Source organism: Eucalyptus grandis, chromosome 11, assembly GCF_016545825.1.
Source record: "Eucalyptus grandis isolate ANBG69807.140 chromosome 11, ASM1654582v1, whole genome shotgun sequence".
Lineage (NCBI taxonomy): Eukaryota > Viridiplantae > Streptophyta > Magnoliopsida > Myrtales > Myrtaceae > Eucalyptus > Eucalyptus grandis.
This window is the reverse complement of record NC_052622.1, coordinates 19,599,950-19,614,161: the sequence shown is the minus strand read 5'-3', so window position 1 is coordinate 19,614,161 and position 14,212 is coordinate 19,599,950. Positions and strand designations below refer to the sequence as shown.

The 14,212-nt window shown below is 43.6% G+C and overlaps 1 pseudogene; it reads left to right on the top strand.

Annotated features, from left to right (window-relative positions):
• Positions 1-1,604: 1,604 nt before the first annotated feature.
• On the top strand, positions 1,605-6,003 carry LOC108957330 (annotated as a pseudogene).
• Positions 6,004-14,212: the final 8,209 nt, after the last annotated feature.

The window sequence follows — 14,212 nt, the reverse complement described above, 5'->3', positions numbered from 1 at the left end:
ATAAGAGACGTTGACTGTCTTCTACAGCAATCATACCTGCAATCTGTGCAATTAGAGTATACTTAAAAGACGAAGCAGGGTGTTTACCATCAATGGAGGTTTTTGCTTCTGTAGTCTACATGACTCTGAATTGCCCTCGCAAAAGCGGCAGGACTGCCGAATCTTCTCTAGGCTCCTTGATGGGGTTCTAGAGCTTGGAGATCTTTTGTAGGCTTCTCCTGTACCCTAAGATGACTCAAATGGACAATGTGCTCATATTTGCATGTTTTTCAATGTGTTGGTGGTCCCTTGCCCATTATGTTTTTAGTTAATAAAAGAGAAATGATTGGACGATAATTTTTAATATATTATGAGAATAAAAAATTATTTTTAATAATAAAAATCAAATAATAAGTAATTACAAATTGTCGTAGAGTTCATTCTTTCAAAATTTGTAAACCACAATAAGTTATTATTCTCACAATAACTCAAAAAATTGTTATGTTAACGAAGCCTTTAAGACAATTGGGCGAAACAATCGCAATGAGTCTACAAAAATGCTTCCTTAAATTACTTTCTAACTAAATGAACGAAGCTCATAAGTAAATCTTGGTCTAATTGCGGCGGAGGAGATTAAAATGCTATTTTTGTTACTCGAGATGTCCGACATTTTGTATAGCGAAACGACGAACAGCCCACACGCCCTCCAACCAAGAGTGCAATGCAGTGAAACAAAACAGCCCCACCCAAACCCACCCCAGCCACCGCCCTAGATTTCTACTTTTCTTTTCATTATATATGTATATGTGTGTGTAAATTATATTGCAACGATGACTTGGGACGAGGACTTTGATCCCAAACGATATATTACGATGGGGGAACAAATATTGGCGACAAGACAACTTTAACTTTAAGATTAGTGAGGGGGGACAACTTTTGACCCCCAAACTTGATCTTTGAGCTTTCCTCATCTATTATGACGGGAGGACATGTACAACTTTTAACTTGATCTTTCAGCTTTGCTGATCTTCTTCACATCATAATAGAGTATTCTATTATGATGGGAGGAAGACTATCGGAGGAACATCAGCAAAGCTCAAGGATAAAGTCGTATTATTCTATTATGATGGGAGGAAGAGCAGGAAAGCGCAAAGATCAAGTTAAAAGTCGTAAATGTCCTACCATCATATCAGCAAAACTCAAAGATTAGTTAATGATGGGAGGACATTTACGACTTTTAACTTGATCTATGAACTTTGCTGATCTTCCTCCAATCATAATAGTCTTTCTTTCAAGATAATCAGCAAACAGCAAAACTCAAAGGCAAGTGGAGGACATTTACGACTTTTAACTTGATCTATGAGCTTTGCTTATCTCCCTACCTCTCGCTATATAATACCGATCCTATACACTTCTTTAGTCGCTTCGTTCTCTTTCTTCTTCCTCTATCTATCCCCTGCACTCTCGTCGCTGCAATAGAAGACTACAGTTGGTCTCGTTCCCTGGTTCGGTCTCTGCCAAGGTAGGATCCTTGCATGGCTTGCGTTTCTTCGTTCTTAGGCTGGGCAACTGAACGAGTTACACTAGTTACTTACCTGTCGTATAAGTTTCTTCGATGATCCAGAGAAATGGCGTCCCACGTCGTTGGCTATACTCGCATGGGCCCCAAGAGGGAGCTGAAGTTTGCCCTGGAATCATTCTGGGATGGAAAGAGCACTGCCAAGGATTTGCAGAAGTTAGGGGCTGATCTCAGGTCATCCATCTGGAAGCACATGGCCAGTGCCTGCATCAAGTACGTTCCCAGCAACACCTTCTCATTCTTTGATCAGGTGCTCGACGCCACCGCGATGCTTGGTGCTGTTCCTGCCCGATATGGTTGGAACGGTGGCGAGATTGGATTCAATGTTTACTTCCCGATGGCCAGAGGGACTGTCTCCGTCCCTGCTATGGAGATGGCCAAGTGGTTCGACACCAACTAGTAAGTCATGGATCTCGACCAGTAAAAAATCTTCTTCTTTTTTTGGTTAATTTTTTCGACGTTAAACTAACCCATTCATCTCATATCGTCCAGCCACTACGTTGTGCCTGAATTGGGTCCTGATGTCAGGTTCTCGTACGCTTCCCGCAAGGCCGTCACCGAGTACAGGGAGGCCCAGAAGGTAAACGCTCGGCCTCGTTATTTTCTTCATTCTCGCTGTCCCAGCTGCCCGTTCGATCGGGTTATATTCGGCCCGGCCCATAAAATTAAGTCTTTACGTCTAAGTGACCCGATCCGCATGCAACCTGAACCGGATGACGAATCGGGTCGGATCGCGTTGGGCTATCGGTTTGGGGTTTGCAATTTAGGAAATTTTCCAAAGGTCCATGTTCATGTTTGCCTCTCTATGCGATTTTCTCTCTCCTCCCTCCCTTTTCCGTCTCAATACTTACCCAGACGCCACCTCACGATGCTGCCGGCTCTGCCGTCCCTTGGCTGCAACCTCGCCGGCAACCCCATGACCCCCCTCCGATCTCGATGGCAACCGCCGAAAGCCTCGGATCTGCCCGACCATCCCCTGACTCTCCCCTCTTCCGACTCCCATCCTCTGCAACGCTCCGCCCGGGGCCAACGACGGTCGTCGACGCTCCTGCAGGCCAGCTAAGACCCCCCCCTTGCCTCGCTAGACCTCGATCACGGCTGATCCGAGGCCAAGCCCAGCCCTAAATCTCGATCGAGCTCCCCGGCCCTCGGCTCTCGTCCTCGTCGACAAATTCTGACTCTTTTGTTAGTTGTAGTTTCTTGTCTAATTTTCGTCTTCCCGGTGCCGTTACATAATTTTTGCATTATCTAAAGCTTTCTTTTTTCGAATTCGTTTGCTAATTGCCAGCTTGGAGTAGACACTGTTCCAGTCCTTATTGGCCCGGTGTCCTATCTGCTGCTATCCAAGCCTGCAAAAGGTGTGGGGACGACCTTTTCTCCTCTCTCCCTTCTCGGAAAAATACTTCCCATCTACAAGTAAGATATTATTAAAGTCTTCTCTCGCAGTCTTCATTTGCCCAAGTTTTTGAATACTCCTCCTGACCAATGATCAACCATTCAGGGAAGTTGTCTCCGAACTTAAGGCAGCTGGCGCTTCATGGATTCAGTTTGATGAGCCCACCCTTGTGTTGGATCTTGACTCTCACCAACTGCAAGCATTCACTGAAGCATACTCGGAACTAGAATCATGTCTTTCTGGCGTGTATGTTCTCGTCCAAACCTATTTTGCCGATGTTCCTGCTGAGGCATATGAAGTTCTTACCTCCTTGAAGGGTGTCACTGGATTTGGATTTGATTTGGTCCGTGGAAACAAGTCCATTGATTTAATCAAGGGCGGCTTCCCCACAGGTAAGTATCTCTTTGCTGGAGTTGTTGATGGGAGGAACATCTGGGCCAATGATCTTGCTGAAACACTCAGCACCCTCCATGCTCTTGAGAGCATCGTGGGAAAAGGTACTACTTTCTCCATATGTTTTTCAATATAGTGTGATCTGCATGGTATGTATCCTTAAGTTGATATCTGAAATTGTTATTTATCTGTAGACAAAGTTGTGGTCTCCACCTCTTGCTCTCTTTTGCACACTGCTGTTGACCTCGTTAACGAGACTGAGTTGGATGAGGAAATCAAGCCATGGCTTGCATTTGCTTCTCAGAAGGTCGTTGAAGTCAATGCTTTGGCCAAGGCTTTGGCTGGACAAAAGGACGAGGTACGGTCTGTTATCTTTTTGTTAAAGATGATGCTGAAAAGCGGCATACTATGCCCACACTGTCATTGTTGGTATTAGGTAGTCTTAGCAGCGGTGGTAATCCACATTGTTAGCTTATTTTCTAGAATTATTTGCTTCCACTCTATTCCAAATAGACATCGGCCGAAACCAATGCAATTACCTTGCGGTGGGTCTCTTTAATTACTGGCTGTACAGAGTTACATACATATGGCAACGACAAAATATGAGTTACTGTAATCTAGGCCTGTTAACTGGCACCTCTAGGGTGTTTATCAAGCATAATGTTCAATTTCAAAAGTATTTATTACTAATGTTGTGAGAGAGTATTTCAATGCTTACTGCCGATTGCTCTGTTTTCAGGCATTCTTCTCAGCTAATGCTGCTGCTCAGGCGTCAAGAAAGTCCTCTCCAAGAGTCACAAACGAAGCTGTCCAAAAGGCTGTATGTTCCTCTACTAAGTTACCCTTTATTTTTATGCGTTCCTAAAATAGCAATTAGAATTATATTACTGGTGTCTTGAACTCGTGATATCCTTGTCTCTCTCAGGCTGCTGCATTGAGGGGCTCTGATCATCGCCATGCCACGACTGTGAGTGCTAGGCTTGGTCCTCAGCAAACGAAGCTTAATTTGCCAGTCATCCCAACAACCATCATCGGCTCCTTTCCTCAGACTGAGGAACTCAGAAGAGTGCACTCTGAGTACAAGGACAAAAAGTGAGTAAACTAGATTTTTCTTTTCTAATTAAACAATGATGCATGTGACACGGGGCCGTTATCCTTTTTGTTATGACCCTCATTGGTCCGCTGACTGCACTTTGTTATAGGATCTCTGAGGAAGAATATGTTAAGGCCATCAAGGAGGAGATTAACAAAGTTGTCAAGCTTCAAGAGGAGCTTGACATAGATGTCTTGGTTCATGGGGAGCCTGAGGTAAGACAGTCTTTGAATCTGGCATTGTAATTAAGACAGACTATGTTGGATAAATAGGTAGCATCTTATGAACTATGTTTTCTTTCTCTAACATCTTGATCTGGATGTATCTAATACAGAGGAACGGTATGGTTGAATACTTTGCGGACCAGTTGTCGGGTTTTGCTTTCACCGTGAACGGGTGGGTGCAATCTTATGGATCTCATTGTGTGAAACCACCCATCATCTATGGTGATGTGAGCCGCCCCAAGCCAATGACTCTTCTGGTCCACCACAGCCCAGAGCATGACTGCTCGCCCGATGAAGGGAATGCTTACAGGCCCTACCACCATTCTCAACTGTTCCTTTGTCCGAAATGACCAACCCAGGTATGGAAGAAAGTGACCTTCCTGTGTACACGGGATCAATGAAAGAACAAAATTTTTATTTCTCCTTTTGGGGCTGGAATAATAGATATTTATTTCACAGGTTTGAAACTTGCTATCAAATCGCCTTGGCCATCAAGGACGAAGTCGAGGATCTTGAGAAGGCAGGGATTAATATTATTCAAATTGATGAGGCAGCTTTGAGAGAGGGTTTGCCACTGAGAAAGTCTGAACAATCTTTCATAGCTCCATTTCTTTTTTTTCTTTCTTCTCACTCTCTCTCTCTCTTTTATGTGGGAAGATCTGTTTCCCACATATACTGATTTCACTTGGTGCCTGTTATTACATGGCAGATCCACACTCACTTGTGCTACTCCCACTTCAACGACATCATCCTCTCAATCATCGACATGGATGCTGACGTCATCACAAGGGAGAACTCTGGCTCTGATGAGAAGCTCCTCTAGTGTTCCGTAAGGGAGTCCAATATGGTGCTGCGATTGGCCCCAGTGTCTATGATATCAACTCTCTCATGATACCTTCAGCTGAAGAGATTGCTGACAGAACCACCAAGATGCTCACAACAAATGTATTGTGGTTTAACCCTGACTTTGTACTCAAGACTCGTAAACACACTGGGGTCAAGCTTGCGCTCAAGATCTTTGTTGCTGCTGCCGAGCTCCTCTGCACCCGACTTGCTGAAACTAAAAAGGAAAAGTTTGAGTAACTTACTCGTCAGTCAATTCTTCTTAAACATAAGGGTGTATTCCCATCCTATTATTGATCCAGTAAGTGAGTTTCTTTATGGAATGTGAGGAGTCATAGTCCTGGTACTTTAAACCAGGGAACCATGAGTCGTGAGTGAGGTGGTGGTTTGCTCTCGCTCCTATTTAGGTTGTTCTTCCCTTTTTCAATATCCTCTTTAGCTTGTGCTTGACAAGAAAAATCACTGCTTAACTTGATTATGAAATTTTCATTTTCGATGCTCGATCTTAAAGTGTTATACATGCATCACAAGCTTGATGTATCGAAGTTCACAATGCTTTCTATGTTAGATTATGGAACTAACCCTAAAACTTGTGATAAGGACAAGTTCCAAATTCAAAAAAATAAGGAACATATTCCAATGGATAGGTAGGTTGCAAGCACCAAAAAATGAGGAAACTGTAAGAAATTTGGAACTGCTCATCCCTACTAGACTATATGAGGATATTCACTGTTATTATTCCATTAATTAAAGTTAGCATAATCATGGATTGTCGAAGTAAGATACTTATCTCAAATCAATGATACAATAATCCCAGTATCAAGTAATAATGGACATGTAAATGCCCTAATTTTTTTTTTCATTTTCTAACTAATAAAATAAAAGAAAATGGACAAATTGACTCATCTTTTTTAAAAATCAAACTCAATATATAAGGTTTGACTTATCCTATGAGTAAACTAAATGATTATATTGAATATTTATCAATAATTCAGAAATTATACTGAATAAATTTAAAATTAAAAGATAGTACGAGACAATTCAGAAATTATTAGTTTCATTCTCCCTTAAGGTCAGTAAAGATTTTCTTGGTCCGAACTTTCTTGCTGCAGCATTGTGGCATCACGCACGATCTTGAGGGTCGTTGGGACGTAATCTATGAACGAGACAAAAAAGGAATGGTTTGGTCAAATTGAGAAGGCCAATCAATGTCTATGTCGTGGTCGCCTCTCATCGGCTAGCACGATGGAAGTTATTTGTCGGAGACACCGATCTGGTGACTATCTCCCGTAGTAAATAAGGGCAATGAAATGGCCAAAAGAATTTGTAAATAATGATAATAATAACAGCAATCTAGTGCACGAAGGAGTACATTTAAAGTGGGCCCCCTCATTATTTATCCTTGATCTCTCTTGCGATTGCAATCTAGCGCATGAGCACTCGTTTGGGTGTGGGTCCCACTTCCTTCTTCGCCAACAACGTGCCATTAATCGGAGGGCAAATTGGGTAATTTACATGCACGTAATCTCTCCAAGCAAAGTGCAGTCTCCATGGAGTGTGACCCCGCCACCAACTCCAATCGTTTTCTTTTCCTTTGACCAGCGCAACTACCCACCATCCCCTAATTCAAAACACTGTGCGAAGATTCTTTTTCTCATTTCTCTTTTTCTTTTCCTTAAATATTTACTTACTCTTCTATCATCTTGTCTTTGAAGATTCTTAAAGCAAGGCTATGGATAAAAAAAGGCAATACTTTTTCCAAGGGGTAAAGGACACCACATTAAGTAATGACACGTATAAACACAATCAATGGGATCTTGATAAGACAAAAATTGGGGAAAAAGAAAAGGGTGAGTGCAATGGTTGTGCCTTCACATGATCCAAGAATAATATCACACCTATTAAATTTGGGTGCTGGAGGTGGAGATGTTGTAGAAGTAATTGTTGTTGCAAACGAAGTCGTTGGAATTTTTGGCATTGGCATATATGGTCTATCTCGATGAATTTCCACATATTGTAATCCATGCATGAATTTTACGATGATTTTCATCCTATATTTTTAATAGATATAGTTAGATCCATCGTGCATTTGTGGTCTTGAAATGGATTGTCTTTACCGAAGGATGCTTCTATGATGTTGATCTTTTTGCTCTTGAAATATCACACTTCTAAAACTTTGCGTAGCATGCTCCCATACCAATTGAAATGGCTAAAATGGCAACTAACAGGAGATCATCTGTTGTTCTAAGAAAATTAAAACTCTTTAATGAAATATATGAGTATAAGGAGATTAATTGTGCAGATGTAGTAACTTCTATTAGACATATATTAAAAAAATTAAAGAGATCGAAGACATTAGACAAATTCTTAGTGATTTAACCTTCCACTTGGCACACTTTACTCTCTCAAATCTAATAGCCATGAACAAGATTCTAATCCATTAAGTGATCGCCGACATTTTACGGTTTGTAGATGGTGCTCGCACTAGAAGAAACTCAGAAGATGATTCTACAATCACAAGCACCCATACAACCCTACAATCCTTTCTCCTCTCGCATAGAATTACAATCTGAAGGCAAACGTTGCACAAGCGAAGGCTAAAGGGTGTTGCGACCAGCGAGAATGCAAGTTCGGAATTTCCAAACATCTTAAAAGTTACGTTTGATCCGTTTATAAAGGCCTTTCGTTTGAGGTGAAATAAGCATATTTTTCAACGTGCTGGAGGGGTGCGCGTTTTCCTGTTGATAGGACGCCGGATTAGTCATATGTGCTGGTGGCGTGGTGGGTCCCCCGCCTGTCACGTCACGCTTGTCGATAATGGACTGCCGACATAAGCAATTCAATCATCTGGAAAAAGTAGCGGAAGCTCGCACGTAACCTTGTCTACTTTTCCAAATATATACATTATATATTTCCCCTTCTTTGTTCGCATTTTCTTCATCATTTTACAAAGGGGCAAGCCGATGATGTCACTGTCTATAATAGCATCACTTTCGTTTATGCGTGCGCGCGCACACATTGAGTGAGAGAGGGCAATAGCGATACCGTAACGAGGAAGACCACGACACGATTTCGAGAAGCACATGGACTAGGGTGAATGGGGAAAGAGAGAGAAGGTCCTTTCTATCAAATCATGCCATATGACTAGTATTCTTAATGGAAAAGCTATCGAAATTTGAATGGATTTTGATTAATCTTTAACTTGTTTGTTCGGAGGAAAATACTAACTTATTAAGATTGATATATGAAAATTGATTTATTGATCAATACATTATGTTCATTAACATTACTATACATCTCATGATGAAATCAATTGTGTAAAAATTATAGCAGCAAGTCTACGAGCGCGCTTAGTTTAGCGAATTAAGCCTATCTAGAAATCTAGTCATTCTGTTTGACAAAATAACGAGCTCGCCAATCGGGGGAGGGCGATGGGGGTACCTAACAGCCGAAATCCTGGAGTAGCCACGGACCCATTTTTCAATAAATTTGATCGTGAGGATATAAAAGAGCTTTTTGTTTTCTTTTTGGTGGGTTGTCGGTAGGGGTGAGCGGTTCCGGGTTCCGGTTCGGTTCCGTGCAAACCTGGAACCTACCATCGTAAAGGTTCCAAAAATTTGGAACCCGGAACCTACCCGTCAAAACCAGAACCCGGAACCTACCCGGTCACGGGTTCCAGTCGGTTCCGTGTTCCAACAGGTTTTTTTTTTTTTTTTTTTTAGTTCATTTTTAGAGTTGAATTATAACGTACGCGCATATTATCGGAATCTTCAGCACTCTCAAGATGCTGGTTGTCACCGATCTTTCTTCTCAAACCATATGTTTTTATCAAAACATAGAAATCTTTTTTGTAAGTCCGTGAAGAAGTTTTGCTACGCTTAACCTGTTAACAAATTAAAAATTACAGTTATCCATAATGCCAGATGTTGGCTAATGGATGACTGTTGAAACATCAGCACACATAATTGAAACTTGAAGAAGGGTAACAAACTCTACTGATTCTATAAATTTGTTGGTTGAGGTAATGGCACTTTCCGCCAAGTTAAATCCTTTAATTCGGTTAGAAAGCACAAAGAGAGAATTAGGAATCAAGAGCTTTTGCTTCGAAGATAATCGGGTACAGAGTTAATGCTCATACAAGTAATCTATAAAAGCATGTCCTTCAGCAACCTAATTAGTGAGATTCATCAAGTGCAGATTAGTACATAATTCAAGGGTTAGAGCCTCGAGTTTTAGTCTACGTTCTCCTTCACCAGCAACATCCAAGAGCATAACTACTTGAATAACGGCGGGTCCAAAGAAAGTGTAATAGCTGTACATCTCTAATTTAAGCATAACGTGAACAAATTAATTGACACGGTATGCATACTCATCCAAAAAGAAAAACAAAACACCGAATGAATTTCCTCTATCTAGAGTCGGTGCACTTAATCGAGTGTATGCTTCAAAGACATCTAAAAAGTGCCTATCTATCGGTGATAGTGCTTACGGCATGAAGAATTCCTTTTGTGGTGACATCAAATGCTCAGTCGTGCCATTTGTAGCGTTTATCCAGTCGATAATTCTCTGCCTGTGTGCATCTTGATTGTGATCCATTTCTCCATATGTATAGCTGAGGGAATCCCAAGTACTCACCAACAGCAAAGTAAGGTTCACTAGCATCCAAGTAGTCTTTGACATAGCCACCCCAAAAGCCTCTAACAAAATCGAGCCTCCATCCATCATACCTAATTTCGCTCCGAAAATGGCATGGCACCAACAGACTTGCCATAGTAAGACCTTTAATATATTATCATCGCAGAAACAGAGTTTTGCATGAGAAGCAAGGCATAAGTGCAACCATATTAAAAGTCAGAAATCATCCGCGGAGGGTCAACTCAAATGTGGAAACTGACACAAAGAGGGTTAGAAGAACAAGGAGAGAGGGCACACTTGGAGACACACACTTAGTAAAGAGAAAACAAGGGAATAAAGCCTCAAAAGTATTAAATAATTCACAATAATGAGGAAGTCGACACCGCAACTTAGCTCTACCAGCATTCACAACCAAGAATAAAGCAAAGCATGCACTTGCAGGGCGTCGGGAGCGAGAGGAGGACCCGAAGCAGGGGCGTCGGGGCTTCTAGTGCCGAGGGGATGTCGGTTCTTTGGTCTTCGGGGCAACGGCGTCGGGCGTCGCGACTGCTGGCGTCGGGTCGTTGGAGCAGAGGCGGAGACAACAGCAGCAGCGTCGCGGCAAGAATGGTGGCTTCTGGCGTCTGGTTGTAGCGGCGGTGGAGCAGAGGAGGACTCAGTAGTAGGGGCGTCGGGGCTTCTGGCGCTGAGCAGAGGCAGTGGGTCGCGAGCAAAGACGAGCAAAAATGCGAAGGAAAACCTATCGTCTTGTCGAGCTCAAGAACTCGTAGAGCTTGCCCCTCGGGGAGAAGATGATGAGTGCAACCTCAGCGCCGCAGAGGACGGAGAGCTCGAAGGCCTTCTTCGAGCCCGTTCTGCGCCGAGAACGTCACCGCTTGCTCGTGTCGTTCTCTATCCTCTTCATCTGCGTCTTCCCCCTCACCATTTCCCCCCTCCCTCTCTCTCTCTCACTCTTTTAAGCCACAAAAAACAAGAAAGAGATCAGAAGAAGAAGAGCGGGAACTAATCGACGGCGACGAGCGCTCGATCGAAGCTCGAATCGGAGTGGCCGCATGAACGGAGGGCGTCGCGTGGATCGGTCCTGGAAGCGGGGAGATCGGAGACGGCGCCAGGAGGATGCGCTCGTTGAGAAAGAAACGAAGGATTCTACAGAGAGAGAGAGAGAGAGCGCAATCCAGAAACCCTAGGCGATTCGAAACCGGAACCAGAAAGAGGAGATGGAGAGAGAAGAAAAAAAAAAGTTGGGGGGGGTGGGGGCAAGAAGTGATGTGAGGAGGGAAAAGGGGCGAAAAGAAAGAGAGAGAAAAAGAAAGGGGAAGGGTTCTTCCCGCAGAGGGGGAAATCTATGGGGGAAGTTAGGGTTTTTTTTTTTTTTGAATTATATGACCGGTTCCGGTTCCGGGTTCCTGGTTCCCTTTTCGGGAACCGGAACCGGAATTGAGAACGCCGGTTCCCGAAAAGGGGAACAGGAACCGTAACCGGTCTCCTTAGAACCGGGAACCGAATTGGAACCTCCGGTTCGGTTCTCCGGTTCCCGGTTCTACCGGGAACCGTGCTCACCCCTAGTTGTCGGGGTCCCCAAACCATCAACGGTCCAACGTCATATCATTTTACGTTTATAACCCCCATCTTTTGGAGAAATAAACGGAGGGAAAGGACAGAAAGGGGGGACGTTCGAATATCCGACATATGGGGCCCGTGCAGGACATGTCGCTAGCGAATGGATAAGACCTTGGCCCAACAAATATTTTCTACCAAATGAAATGGCAAGTGTACGTCCCTTTCGATCGTGGTCTTGGTTCCTTGCCCCCGCCCCCTTTTTCCTTCTCGTCCCTTCTCAAAGATTCTTTCAAGTAGGACAAGCAATGCATACAGAATTTGATTTCCGTAATCTACGAATCCCGGACTTTTAGGGCCCGCATGCTTTTATTCCCTATTCCTGTTTCTGAACACTTTTTTGTTCGCAGGGAAAAAAAAGAAGTAAACGTTTGGTTGCATTTTTATTCTTTTTTTTTTTTTTGTTCTCGGAACAAAATTGAAAAAAAAAAAAAAACTTACTTTTGGAATCCGAAACACTTATTGAAGGCCTAAAAAGAACAAAACCGGAACACTTCGTTCGTTCATTCGTGCCCTTCTCCTTCGTTCGTGCTATCCCTTTTTCCGACGTCTCTCCCTTCTCTCTGGCGCCTCCCACTCGGCTGACTCTTCGGCGACTCCCCACTCCGCCGACTCACCGGCTGAAGCTTCCGAATCTAGGTAAGTTTCTGCTGCTGCTCCTTCTCCGGTCGACGAGGGCTTCGGCGAGAGCCACCCCTCCCAAGTCGACCCACCTTCGCCGATGGCGGGGACGCTTGCTCGAGCCTCAAGCGAGCGTTGCTCGCTCAGATCTGCAGCAGGTCTGGGCGACGGCTGCTCGCTCGAGTTGCTGTGGTCGCTCGGCAGAGCAGCTTTGGTCGCTCGAGCGGCATAGCAGCCTCTCTGCCAGCTCGAGTGAGTAGAATGAGCCCCAAGCGGCGTCGGTCGCCCGGATCTGCGGCATATCCGGTGACGGCGCTCGTTGGAGCTGCTCAGTCGCTCGGCGGAGCGGCTCCGGTCGAGCGGAGCTGCAATGAGCGCCTCGCTCGAGCGGCAGAGCTACTCTGCCAGCTCGCTCGACAGAGCACGGACCGACGCTCGATCGATCCATTCAACAGGTGGATCGTTCGATTCCGCAGGGGCTTCGAGTGATGTTGTTATGTACTTCTTGATTCAGGTTTGGAAGGGGGGGAATTTCAGTTCATCGATTGGATTGGGGTTTCCTTCGATTGTTGTTTTGTTGCTCATGGTGCTGTGGAATGGACAGGCTGGTGAAGCTCGTGGCGAGGGCGTTCAACGACAATTTCACCACCAAGGGGGAGAACCAGCCGAAGTCGGGGTGCAGCGACAACCGCGGCATCGTAAGAAGGTAAGAACCAAGGGTAATGCTGCCTTGTGTTGGCTGAATTTCATGGTTGCATTCTATATGTAGCATTACAATGAAATGGCCAGACTGATCATTTGGATTTCAAAGCTAAAAAATATTGCAAATGAGAGTAGTTTTTTAGGTCTCTCACAATGATGTTTATTTTATTTTGAGCATTCTGTTTGATTGATCATTGCTAGTCATAATATTATGTACTTCTTGTAGCTCAAAATGCAACTTATGATCTGTTTTACACAAGTTAGTTCAAAAATTATCATTTTTGTCATTATATAGTCTTCTTGGCTTGCATCTCTTGAGAATGATTTTGTGTTTGGCATATATAGTATTATGTTATTGATTTAACTCATAACTCATATGTTGCTCAACCGATCAAAGATTAAATGGCATCTGAGAGACAGACATGCAATGCAAAGTGGACCGAGTCTGTAACCAACATATTTATTGGTTTGTTGGTGGATGAGGTCAAAAAGGAAATCAGACCTATTCTACTTTCAACAAAGCAGGGTGGAGGAATATACAGACTGAATTCGTTAGACAAACAGGATGCCAATATAGCATGGTCCAGCTGAGGAACAAGGTAAACAAACTGAGAAAACAGTATAGCAGTTTTCAGAAACTTATGTCTCAGTCTGGATTCGGTTGGGATAATGTCAATAAAAGAGTTGTTGTCGACGATCCAAGCATTTGAGAATCTCACATCAAGGTATATATATATTTTTTAACTTTTTGGTCATTTCGATGTCATTATGTATATAAATTTTAAAAGGGATAAGTACACTAATGGTGCCATAAGTTGTGTACGGCGCTCACTTTGGTGCCAAAAGTTTCCGTCGGATCACTTAAGTGCCAAAAATTTGAAAACGCTCACTTTGGTGCCAACGCCGATCTGAATCGCCGGAAATCTGACGCGGCGTTTTTTTATTAATTTTTAGGCCGACGTGGCTTGCCGGAGAGCACAATTAGCATCTAAACCACAAAAACGATGTCGTTTGGCTTTTTCCCCCAAATCGAAACCCTAAATCCCCAAATTGAAGAGAGAGAGAGAGGAGGCACGCCGTCTTCTTCCTTGAAGAGCGACACCAGCAGCAAACGGCACCAGCAAAGTAAC